Here is a 12,363-nt window from a genome sequence, read left to right on the forward strand (position 1 = left end):
TCATCCATCCATCAATTCATTCATCCATTCATTCATCCATCTACCCATCCATTCATCCATCCATTCATTCATCCATCCATCAATTCATCCATCCATTCATTCATCCATCCATCCATCAACCCATCAATCCATCCATCCATTCATTCGTTCATCCATCCATCCATCCATCCATCCATTCATCCATCCATCTATCCATCCATTCATCCATCCATCCATTCATCCATCCATTCATCCATCCATCCATTCATTCATCCATTCATTCATCCATCCATCCATCCATCCATTCATCCATCCATTCATCCATCCACCCATCCATTCATCCATCCATTCATTCATCCATCCATCCATTCATCATCTTATTCACTGGGTGAAAGCCATAAGAATTAACAATACAATATTCTATTGTTAAGAAATATTAGGCCTGGTCAACATCACTGCTGTAGAATTTTCCAAACATTATGTCCATGTTTTTTTTTTATCATGTGTTTTTTGGTATTCAAAATCACATATAATCACAATATTTACAGGTAATGTTGCTATTTAGTTCTTTACTGACATTTTTTTAACCATGTGTCATTCATAACGTAGCAAAAGCATGGAATCTGAATCACCAAGAAAGAAGTTGAAGAGAGGTCCAACATCAGGTAAGGCTATCATTTGGTATGAAACTTCTCTTGAAGTTCAAAATTATTTCAGGTTGATGTCTGGTTAATCTGAAAAGTCTTCATCTCCAAACAGTAGCAAAGAACTCACATCGAGGGTTTGTGTTACATTTTCAATCTCCGTATAGGCCTCCGTCACAATTTCATTAGTACAATTCTTTAAAAATCCAACCTTGTTCACGTTAAAGTCTGTCATAAGGTAATTTCAATGAATGCCCTTTACTTTCTACAGGGGTAGCAGATCCGGGGAAGGGCGGGGAACACTTGCCCTTTAAAAAAATCAATGAAATATGCCCATTTTGAGCTAACAAGATGATTTTGTTATATAATTGTGAAATGATTTTTTTATTTTCATTCGTTTCCCTTTTTTCTGCCCAGATGGGGGAAAATATAAAATACTGTGAATTATATTCAAAGAAAAATTTATGCCTAAATAGAGTTGTACGTAGCGCCAAAATTGAAAACAAAGCAAGTTTTATGACTTCAAATTTCACATTTTTTTCAAACCGCGCGCAACACTCTCTCGCGAATGTATAAATTACAGATCTATTTAAAATTATTAGAAATCAAAATTTTTGCCTCAAATGCAACCGAAATTACCACGAAACACGTACAGCTACTTTGGCGTGAAACTCAATTGGGTGGTGAAACTATCTGTTTTTTCCCAATTCAATACCACTTTAAGTTGTTCTTTTTTTTGGCTCCCTCCCCCTAAAAAACACGAAAATACGTTTTCCTGCCCTTGATCCCACATCCTATGAGTCATGAAATTCGAACACTTATGCGTTCTGTCATTTAGAGTGGGGTTTGTTTGTTGTTGTTTGTTTTTTTACTTCATTTATTCACTGTTAAAAACATAAACATAGTTTCCCACAATCAGCACAGAGCTCTCTTCAGCGAGACAATTATAAGAACATCCCAAGAATTATAGACCAATTTCACGGCCGGTTTATGTATTTGGCCCTCTATCGGCGACGCCATTGCTGCGGTGGGCAAGTGCGCTGACCGCGATTGGCTCTGTGTACAAATTCAATGAAAGATTACAGATAAGCTCTGATATTGTGTCATTAACTCCATCATAAATCAATAAAATAAAGCATGGACACCTGGGTAGACGATGTAAGACAATGGCCATATCTGACCGATGAAGGTATGATGAATTTTTTGCACTTTGGCGACATTTCCCCTTAGTTTTGTCAGTAAAATTGAGTTGATGATGACCAAGAATCGCTGTTGGTTTTCATCAGGGAGCTCACTTCTTGTTGCTAGTAAATTGTGTTAGAGTAGCGGGAGAGTGAACGAGACATAGAGGGAGGGGAGAGGGGATGAGAGAGGGGAGAGTGTATGTGTGAGAGGAGGGGGATAGTGAGAGGGGAGAGGGGAATAGTGACAAAGGGGGGGGGGGGTAGTGAGAGAGAGAGGCATAGGCGGCGGAAGCGGGGGGGACGTGTCCCTGTTGCACCCACAAATGTAATAACGCCCACAAATGTAATAACACTTTACCCACAAATGTAATAACGCCCACAAATGTAATAACACTTTACCCACAAATGTAATAATTTCACCCACAAATGTAATAATGCACTTTACCCACAAATGTAATAATTTTTGATCGCCCACAAATGTAATAATGACTTTACCCACAAATGTAATAAATTTGAAGGGATTTTTGGCAAATCCGTTCTAAACTAAAATCGTATAGTAATGCGTTCATATAGCACAAAAGTGCAAAGTCTTTTTTCCTGACCCGGTTAATTAACAAATTATAATATAAATCCAAAGTCTTTATTCCAGACCCGGTTGTTTCAAAAATTATAATATAAATCCAAAGTCTTTATTCCAGACCCGGTTGTTTAAAAAATAATAATATGAGCCAAAAGTCTTTATTCCAGACCCGGTTGTTTCAAAAATTATAATATAAGTCCAAAGTCTTTTCTCCAGACCCGGTTGTTTAAAAATTATAATATAAATCCAAAGTCTTTTTCCAGACCCTGTTGTTTCAAAAATTATAATATAAATCCGAAGTCTTTATTCCAGACCCGGTGTTTGAACAATAATGATATAAGTCCAAAGTCTTTATTCCAGACCCGATTGTTTCAAAAATGATAATATAAGTCCAAAGTCTTTTCTCCAGACCCGGTTGTTTAAAAAATTATAATATAAATCCAAAGTCTTTATTCCAGACCCGGTTGTTTAAAAAATAATAATATAAGTCCAAAGTCTTTTCTCCAGACCCAGTTGTTTAAAAAATTATAATATAAATCCAAAGTCTTTTTCCAGACCCGGTTGTTTAAAAAAATATAATATAAGTCCAAAGTCTTTATTCCAGACCCGTTGTTTCAAAAATAATAATATGAGCCCAAAGTCTTTATTCCAGACCCGGTTGTTTCAAAAATTATAATATAAATCCACAGTCTTTTTCCAGACCCTGTTGTTTCAAAAATTATAATATAAATCCAAAGTCTTTATTCCAGACCCGATTGTTTCAAAAATGATAATATAAGTCCAAAGTCTTTTCTCCAGACCCAGTTGTTTCAAAAATTATAATGTAAATCCAAAGTCTTTTCCAGACCCGGATGTTTCAAAAATTTAATATAAATCCAAAGTCTTTATTCCAGACCCGGTTGTTTCAAAAATAATAATATGAGCCCAAAGTCTTTATTCCAGACCCGGTTGTTTCAAAAATTATAATATAAGTACAAAATCTTTATTCCAGACCCGGTTGTTTAAAAAATAATCATATGAGCCTAAAGTCTTTATTCCAGACCCGGTTGTTTTAAAAATCATATGAGCCTAAATTCTTTATTCCACACCCAATTGTTTCAAAAATGATAAGTCCAAAGTCTTTTCACCAGACCCGGTTGTTTCAAAAATTATAATATAAATCCAAAGTCTTTTTCCAGACCCTGTTGTTTCAAAAATTATAATATAAATCCAAAGTCTTTTCTCCAGACCCGGTTGTTTCAAAAATTATAATATAAATCCAAAGTCTTTTCCAGACCCTGTTGTTTCAAAAATTATAATATAAATCCGAAGTCTTTATTCCAGACCCGGTTGTTTAAAAAATAATGATATAAGTCCAAAGTCTTTATTCCAGACCCGATTGTTTCAAAAATGATAATATAAGTCCAAAGTCTTTTCTCCAGACCCGGTTGTTTAAAAAATTGTAATATAAATCCAAAGTCTTTATTCCAGACCCGATTGTTTAAAAAATGATAATATAAGTCCAAAGTCTTTTCTCCAGACCCAGTTGTTTAAAAAATTGTAATATAAATCCAAAGTCTTTTTCCAGGCCAGTTGTTTAAAATATATAATATAAGTCCAAAGTCTTTATTCCAGACCCGGTTGTTTCAAAAATAATAATATGAGCCCAAAGTCTTTATTTCAGACCCGGTTGTTTCAAAAATTATAATATAAATCCAAAGTCTTTTTCCAGACCCTGTTGTTTCAAAAATTATAATATAAATCCAAAGTCTTTATTCCAGACCCGATGTTTCAAAAATGATAATATAAGTCCAAAGTCTTTTCTCCAGACCCATTGTTTCAAAAATTATAATGTAAATCCAAAGTCTTTATTCCAGACCCGGTTGTTTCAAAAATAATAATATGAGCCCAAAGTCTTTATTCCAGACCCGGTTGTTTGAAAAATTATAATATAAGTACAAAGTCTTTATTCCAGACCCGGTTGTTTAAAAAATCATATGAGCCTAAATTCTTTATTCCAGACCCGATTGTTTCAAAAATGATAATATAAGTCCAAAGTCTTTTCACCAGACCCGGTTGTTTCAAAAATTATAATATAAATCCAAAGTCTTTTTCCAGACCCTGTTGTTTCAAAAATTATAATATAAATCCAAAGTCTTATATTCCAGACCCTTGTTTAAAAAAATAATAATATAAGTCCAAAGTCTTTATTCCAGACCCGATTGTTTCAAATATTATGATATAAGTCCAAACTAAGATACGATAATGATGTTCCGGTGGAATAAAAATGAGAATCGAGCCTAGTCTTCTCTCCAGACCCAGTTAATTAAAACTGGTGGAATCAAAGTCTTTGTTGTTGTTTTAAATTATACTGAACGTATTGTGAATATACGCGCTATGAGTAAATTGAGAATCAAGCATAGTCTTTTCTCCAGACCCGGTTATTTAAAACTAAAACCCTATAGTAATGCCTTCATAAAAGTCCAGTCTTTTTCCAGACGCAGTAGTTTCAAAAATTATAATGTAAGTGCAAAGTCTTTTTTCCAGACCCAGTTATTTAAAGAAATTATAAGTCCAAACTAAGATACCATAGTGATATTCCAGTGGAAAAGAAGAAAATCGAGCTTAGCCTTTTCTCCAAACCCTGTTATTCAAAAATTGTAAATAACAATACAACAACAACAAAAACCGTATAAAGACCCCATAATCTTATTAATGCTGGATAACATGGACATATAGCGTAGTCTTTCAGCCAGACCCAGTCATTTGTTTTTCAAAATAAGGCTAAGAGTAAAAATATAAATAACTCCAAATCTGTTACAAAGCAATCCTTGAACCTAAGAACATGTTTTTAAAAAGAGGTTTAGAATGTTGTCTTTATTCCAGACCTAATCATTACAAAAAACGAAAAAAATCTTCTAACATAAGACCATATCATATTCTCTTACAACATGAGTTGTAAAACGTACTCTTTCCTCCAGACCAGGTTATCTAAGAAATGAATTAAAAAAGAAAATCAAACGTTATATGAATTAGACCAATACACTTACAGAGATAGGATGGTAATTCAACAAATACCCCCAATGTGGCCAAAATTCATTGACCTCACTTGACCTTGACCTTGATCATGTGACCTGAAACTTGCACAGGATATTCAGTGATACTTTATTACTCTTATGTCCAAGTTTCAAAAGTCAGATCAATAAACTTGCAAAGTTATGATGGTGATTCAACAGATACCCCCATTATGGCCAAAGTTCATTGACCTTTGACCTTGGTCATGTGACCTAAAATGCACACAGGATGTTCAGTGATACTTGATTACTCTTATGTCCAAGTTTTATGAACTAGACCAACATACTTTCAAAGTTATGATGGTAATTCAACAAAAAAAAACAATTCGGCCAAAGTTCATTGACCCTAAATGACCTTTGACCTTGACCATGTGACCTGAAACTTGCCAAGGATGTTCAGTGATACTTGATTACTATTATGTCCAAGTTTCATGAATCAGATCCAAAACCTTTTTAAGTTTTGATTGTAATTCATCAGATACCCCCAAATCGGCCAAAGTTCATTGACCCTAAATGACCTTTGACCTTGGTCATGTGACGTAAAACTCATGCAGGATGTTTGGTGATACTTCATTAACCTTATGTCTAAGTTTAATGAACTAGGTCTATATATTTTCTAAGTTATGATGATATTTCAAAATCTTAACCTCAGGTTAAGATTTTGATGTTGATTCCCCAACATGGTCTAAGTTCATTGACCCTAAATGACCTTTGACCTTGGTCATGTGACATGAAACTCTAATAGGATGTTGAGTAATACTTGATTAACCTTATGGCCAAGTTTCATGAACTAGGTTCATATACTTTCTAAGTTATGATGTCATTTCAAAAACTTAACCTTAGGTTAAGATTTGATGTTGACGCCGCCGCCGCCGTCGGAAAAGCAGCGCCTATAGTCTCACTCTGCTATGCAGGTGAGACAAAAAGAAGTAATAAAAATAATACTAAATAAAATTGTTACCCTACTTCTCATACAGTGGGTGGCAAAAATAGTCAATCATGACTTATTGCCAAATAAAAACATGGAATGGTTATCCCCTCTTGTTAGAATATTTTTCTTTTTATATAATATATCATAGATCGTCAATCAACAACTTTATCGTTTTCGGGAAGTAATCCCCCTATTGTTTACTGATATCTTATTTCTCAGTTTTTTTTCATATGTATTCTAATGTTTTGTTATTTAGGTTTTTTCATTGAAAAAAGGAAGGAATATACAAGAAATTATTTTTTTAAAGGACAAGTCCACCCCAACAAAAACTAGATATGAATGAAAAGAGAAAAATTCAACAAGCATAACACTGAAAATTTCACCAAAATCGGATGTAAAATAAGAAATTTATGGCATTTTAATGTTTCGCTTCATTTCACAAAACAGTTATTTGCACATCTCGGTCGGTATGCAAATGAGGAACTGATGATATCACTCACTCACTATTTCTTTTGTATATTCTTAAATGAAATATGAAATATTTTTATTTTCTCGTCATTGTCATGTGAAATGAAGTTTCATTCCTCCCTCCAACACGTGGAAATTTATTATTTTAACATTTTGTGCTTTAGGTAAGGAGGTCCTAATCGTCAAATTCGTAAAAATTGAAATAATGTATAATTCAAACAATGAAAACCAAAAGAAAGAGTGAGTGAGTGAGTGACATCATCGACTCTCTCATTTGGATGTAGCTGGCTCGCTCATATAACTATTTTGTTAAAAATAAACAAAACTTTGAAATGTCATAACTTTCTTATTTTACATCCGATTTTGATGAAATTTTCAGCATTGTGCTTGTCTGATTTTTCTCTATTGATTCAAATCAACATTTTTCTGAAGAGGACTTGACCTTTAATGGTTGCAGGGTCTTTGTTTTGTTGTTGTTGTTGTTGTGTTTTTAATGACTTCTATAACTGGGTCTGACAGAAAGACTACGCTAAATTTCCATGTTATTCAACATATATAAGATCGTGGGTCTTTGTTTTTTTAATAATAATTATGATTTTTGAAATAAATGGGTCTGGAAAAAAGACATTGGACTTATATTATAATTTTTTAATTAACCGGGTCTGGAAAAAAGATTTCGCATTTTTGTGCTATATAAACACATTACTATAAAGTTTCAGCTTTTAGTTACCGGGTCTGGAGCAAAGACTATGCTTGATTTTCAATTTACCATTAGCGTCTGGAGAAAAGACTAAGCTCGATTCTCATTTTTATTCCACTGGAATATCATTTATGTATCTCATTTGGGACTAAAATTATAATTTTTGAAATAACCGGGTCTGGAAAAAAGACTTTGGATTTATATCATGATTTTTTTAAACACCCGGGTCTGGAAAAAGATTTTGGATTCATATCATGATTTTTGAAACAACAGGGTCTGGAAAAAGACTTTGGACTTGCATTATTATTTTTTAAACAACCGGGTCTGGAATAAAGACTTTGGACTTATCATTTTTGAAACAATCGGGTCTGGAATAAAGACTTTTGGATCATATGATTATTTTTTAAACAACCGGGTCTGGAATAAAGACTTACGACTTATATTATTATTTTCTAAAAAACCGGGTCTGGAATAAAGACTTTGGGCTCATATTATTATTTTTGAAACAACCGGGTCTGGAATAAAGACTTTGGGCTCATATTATTATTTTCGAAACAACCGGGTCTGGAATAAAGACTTTGGATTTATATTATAATTTTTGAAACAACCGGGTCTGGAATAAAGACTTTGGGCTCATATTATTATTTTTTAAACAACCGGGTCTGGAATAAAGACTTTGGATTTATATTATAATTAAAAAAAACCGGATTTGGAATAAAGACTTTGGACTTATATTATAATTTGTCAATTAACCGGGTCAGGAAATGAGACTTTGCACTTTTGTGCTAAATGAACGCATTACTGTACGATTTTAGCTTAGAACGGATTTGCCAAAAATCCCTCAAATTTATTACATTTGTGGGTAAAGTCATTATTACATTTGTGGTGAAATTATTACATTTGTGGGTAAAGTGTTATTACATTTGTGGGCGTTATTACATTTGTGGGTAAAGTGTTATTACATTTGTGGGCGTTATTACATTTGTGGGCGATTATTACATTTGTGGGTGTAACAGGGGTTACCACGTGCCCCCAGCCCCCCCCCCCCCCCCATATCTACGCCACTGTATCTGTGAAATAACGCTAATACACGATCATAGAGGTGGAGGAAATAAGATTTTTAAATTTCCTGATAATTATTTAAACCCATTCCCAGTTTCTCATGTTTTCTAAGATGTTGCAGTTAATTACGTGTATTATTTGTCTATACATGTATTATTATTTTTATTCAAATGTACCAATACTTGTACCGTAGTAAAAGAGGCTACATTAAAAAAACACCATAACCTTTCATTCAATAAATGTTGTTTTGATATACAACAAAATATATCAGAGTCTGACTAACTATCGTGCTTTCGATTCTTGGGCCGATCAAAATTCATTGATTTTGCCTCATTTATTGAGGCATTTTCCCCTGATTTGAGGTAATTCCCTGATTTTTCCCTGACTGGAAAAATGTTTTAAAAATCCCTGACTTTCTTGATTTCCCTGATGGGCTGGGAAACCTGCCAATCCATTTTAAGGAGGAGGCGAAGAAGAAGAAAAAAACAGAATGAGTAGATAATATATGACTACTGTGGTGATAAAGGCCTGCATGCGTAGGCTATACTATTTTATTACACGTGACCACTTCTACGAAGAAGGTTAGATTATACAACTCCTAAGAATGTTCTGTAATCTGATTCGTCCAAATCGGATCACATGCTATTCAGCGAATTGCACTATTGCATCCAAAACGCAATATCCTGCACTCTGACGTCATACCAAAGTACTATCCTGCGCTCTGACGTCAGAGTGCAGGTTAGTGCGAGGTTTGGAATTATCTTAAAAAATTAGATAAATATAGCATTTGGGGAAACTCAGTAACATGGGGGTTGTATAAAACAAACAATGCACGCATTATTGTGCATAGACACAGAGGACCTGTGCTCGACTCGCCAAATGGATATACCGCACTCGGTCCTGCGGACCTCGGTGCGGTATATCCATGGGTGTCTGGAAAACGAAGACCGAAGACCGGGGACACATATCACACTCGTGTGAAAGCGTTTGTAGTTCACGCACGAAGTGTGTACAAAGCAGTGCAAAGTGTGTACAAAACACGTGCGCGGGTTACAATGGACTTTGGACCTTGCCCCCTACGCATGTTCTCCCATTGACATAACGCATGTCCCCGGTCTTCGATCTTCGTTTTCCAGACCTGTTGTTGGGTGTCTGGAAAACTTTCACACGAGTGTGATGTGTGTCCCCGGTCTTCGGTCTTCGTTTTCCAGACACCCGTATATCCATTGGCTCTTCTCGCACAACATTCATTATTTGGCCCTGCATGCACGCGCTTACGCGCATTAGTTATATAATGAGTAATGGGGTATATAAATGGCTGCTACCAAGATGGAACCCAATAAACCTGTATAGTATTATCAGACTATATCTAACTGGTCTGTTATTGCCTCCAAACTAACTATTGAAATAACTAAACAAACTATTCATAACAAGATTACATGATCTAATGGCTTTGTAACTTTTGGAATTCCCCAAACCGCATAATCCCGATAATTATTTGCATATTTTCCATCAAGTTCAAATATCGTTAGTAATGGTGCATAACAATAATTTAAAAGAGGCATGAACATGTTAACCAGATACGTATCCAAACAATCAATTACATTATATTTTCGTTCCTCTCTTCATAATAATGCTATTCTGATGAAACCCGCCATTCGACCATTATAAGCTACAATTCCCAACTTATTGTTCTGTAAAACGTACATGAGGTGATAATGATTATGAGTATGGTATAATTTTCATCATCATCTATATAATCGATATATACATGTAGGCCTAATTATAAGAATTATATTTGATTAAAACAATTCATTCGATTAATTCATTGATATAATATAGTCCTCCACGGTGAGGTTTTGCTTCCACCAGCCCTACCCCCGCGAATTAAACTACTTTTTACTTAGCACTGTTTATTATTTTCATGGGGCCCAAATATCCGTGCATTTCCTGTAACAAAACTGTAAAATCAAACGAGAATGCAATGTTATGCTGTGGATGTGACAGATGGATACACCTATCTTGTTCTTCCTTGGGATTTGACTTTTTCAATTCTACTTCAGACTGGACTTGTGACCTCTGTCAGTTAAATGAATTACCAAATCACTATCATGATGACGAACTATCTATGGATGATCATCAATCAACTGATGATGATAACTTGCATGAACACTCTGATGATAATACCCATAATGATAATAATGAAAGTATTTATGATATTCTTAAGAAGTTTAAAGGAATTACCATTACACATTTGAATGTTTGCTCGTTGTTGAAAAATATTGATGAAATTCGGAATATTCTAGATAAAAATGAAATTCATATCCTTACATTGTGTGAAACTAGACTAGACCAATCTGTAACAAATGATGAAATCCATGTAAATGGATACAGAGTGGTTCGACGGGATCGGAACAGGAATGGAGGAGAGTTCTTACTTATATTCATGAATCTTTGAATTATCATGTTGTGCAAGAATTACATGTAAATACTGAAGGACTTGAGTTGCTTTGTATACAAATTCAATTTTCTAAACAAAAACCGTTCATGTTGATACCTTGGTACAGGCCTCCTGATTCAAATATTCAAATATTTGATGCAATTGAAGAAGTTTTACAAAGTGTTGAAACACGCTTTATGGAATACATATTGATTGGTGACTTAAACTGTGATATGTTGTCCACAAACCCTTCAAGTCATACGAAACGTCTCTTAAGACTAGCGACAGAATATAATCTTACACAGTGTGTTAAACAAGCAACTCGAATCACTCAAGTATAGGAAACGCTCATTGATCATGTTTTTTATTCTAATTGTGACAATGTTGAATACTGTGATGTAATACCACTCAGTTTAAGTGACCATTATATGATTGCCTTATCTTGGGGAAGAAGTAAGCCCATGTCTCCCCATAATCACTGTTACGTTTGTTCTAGAAATTTAAAGAAAATTGACATTACGAAGTTTGTTGAAGACATTAGAAGGGTATCATGGGACACTGTGCTATTCGAAACTGATACTGAACTCGCATACATAAACTGGATAAATAAACTTAGAGCAGTACTTGATAATCATGCTCAAATAAAAAGAAAAAGAGTTCGACGTAAAAAATCGCCATGGACATGATGGATGAATGATCGGATCTTGGCCTTAATACGTGAAAGGAATAGGATTAAAAAAACGGCAGATCATTCAAAATCTCAAAATGATTGGGATGATTATGAAAGATTAAGAAATCATGTAACATCTAAAATAAGAGCCGCAAAGCGTACTTATTTCACCGAAAGCATAAAGGCAAATTGGGGAAACTCCCCTTTAATGTGGAAATTATTGCGAGTTTTAATTCCTAGCAAAAACAAATCTATATACATCAATCAGGAAAATAATTCACAATGAAAGGGAATATGTTGGTGACATCAATATACATGATATAGCAAGTGTCCTAAATGAGTACTTTTCTACTGTCGCCAAAACCCGTAAAGAAACTGTCATTTTAAAAGTAATCCAGAACAATATGTTGAACAAGTACAGTCATCTTTCAGTTTTGAACTGACCACTTGTGAAAATGTTAAAAAAGTTTTGCTCGAAATCCCTAGTAAAAAGGCTACTGGTATTGATGACATTCCCTCCAGTATTTTAAAAGATTGTACTCCAAGTATTGTTGACTCTTTGACTCACATTATAAACTTATCTTTGAGGGATGGTCATGTACCCGAAGAGTGGAAAAGGGCTAGAATCACTCCGCTTTTCAAGAGTGGGGAT

Source organism: Lytechinus variegatus, chromosome 19, assembly GCF_018143015.1.
Source record: "Lytechinus variegatus isolate NC3 chromosome 19, Lvar_3.0, whole genome shotgun sequence".
Classification (NCBI taxonomy): Eukaryota; Metazoa; Echinodermata; class Echinoidea; order Temnopleuroida; family Toxopneustidae; genus Lytechinus; species Lytechinus variegatus.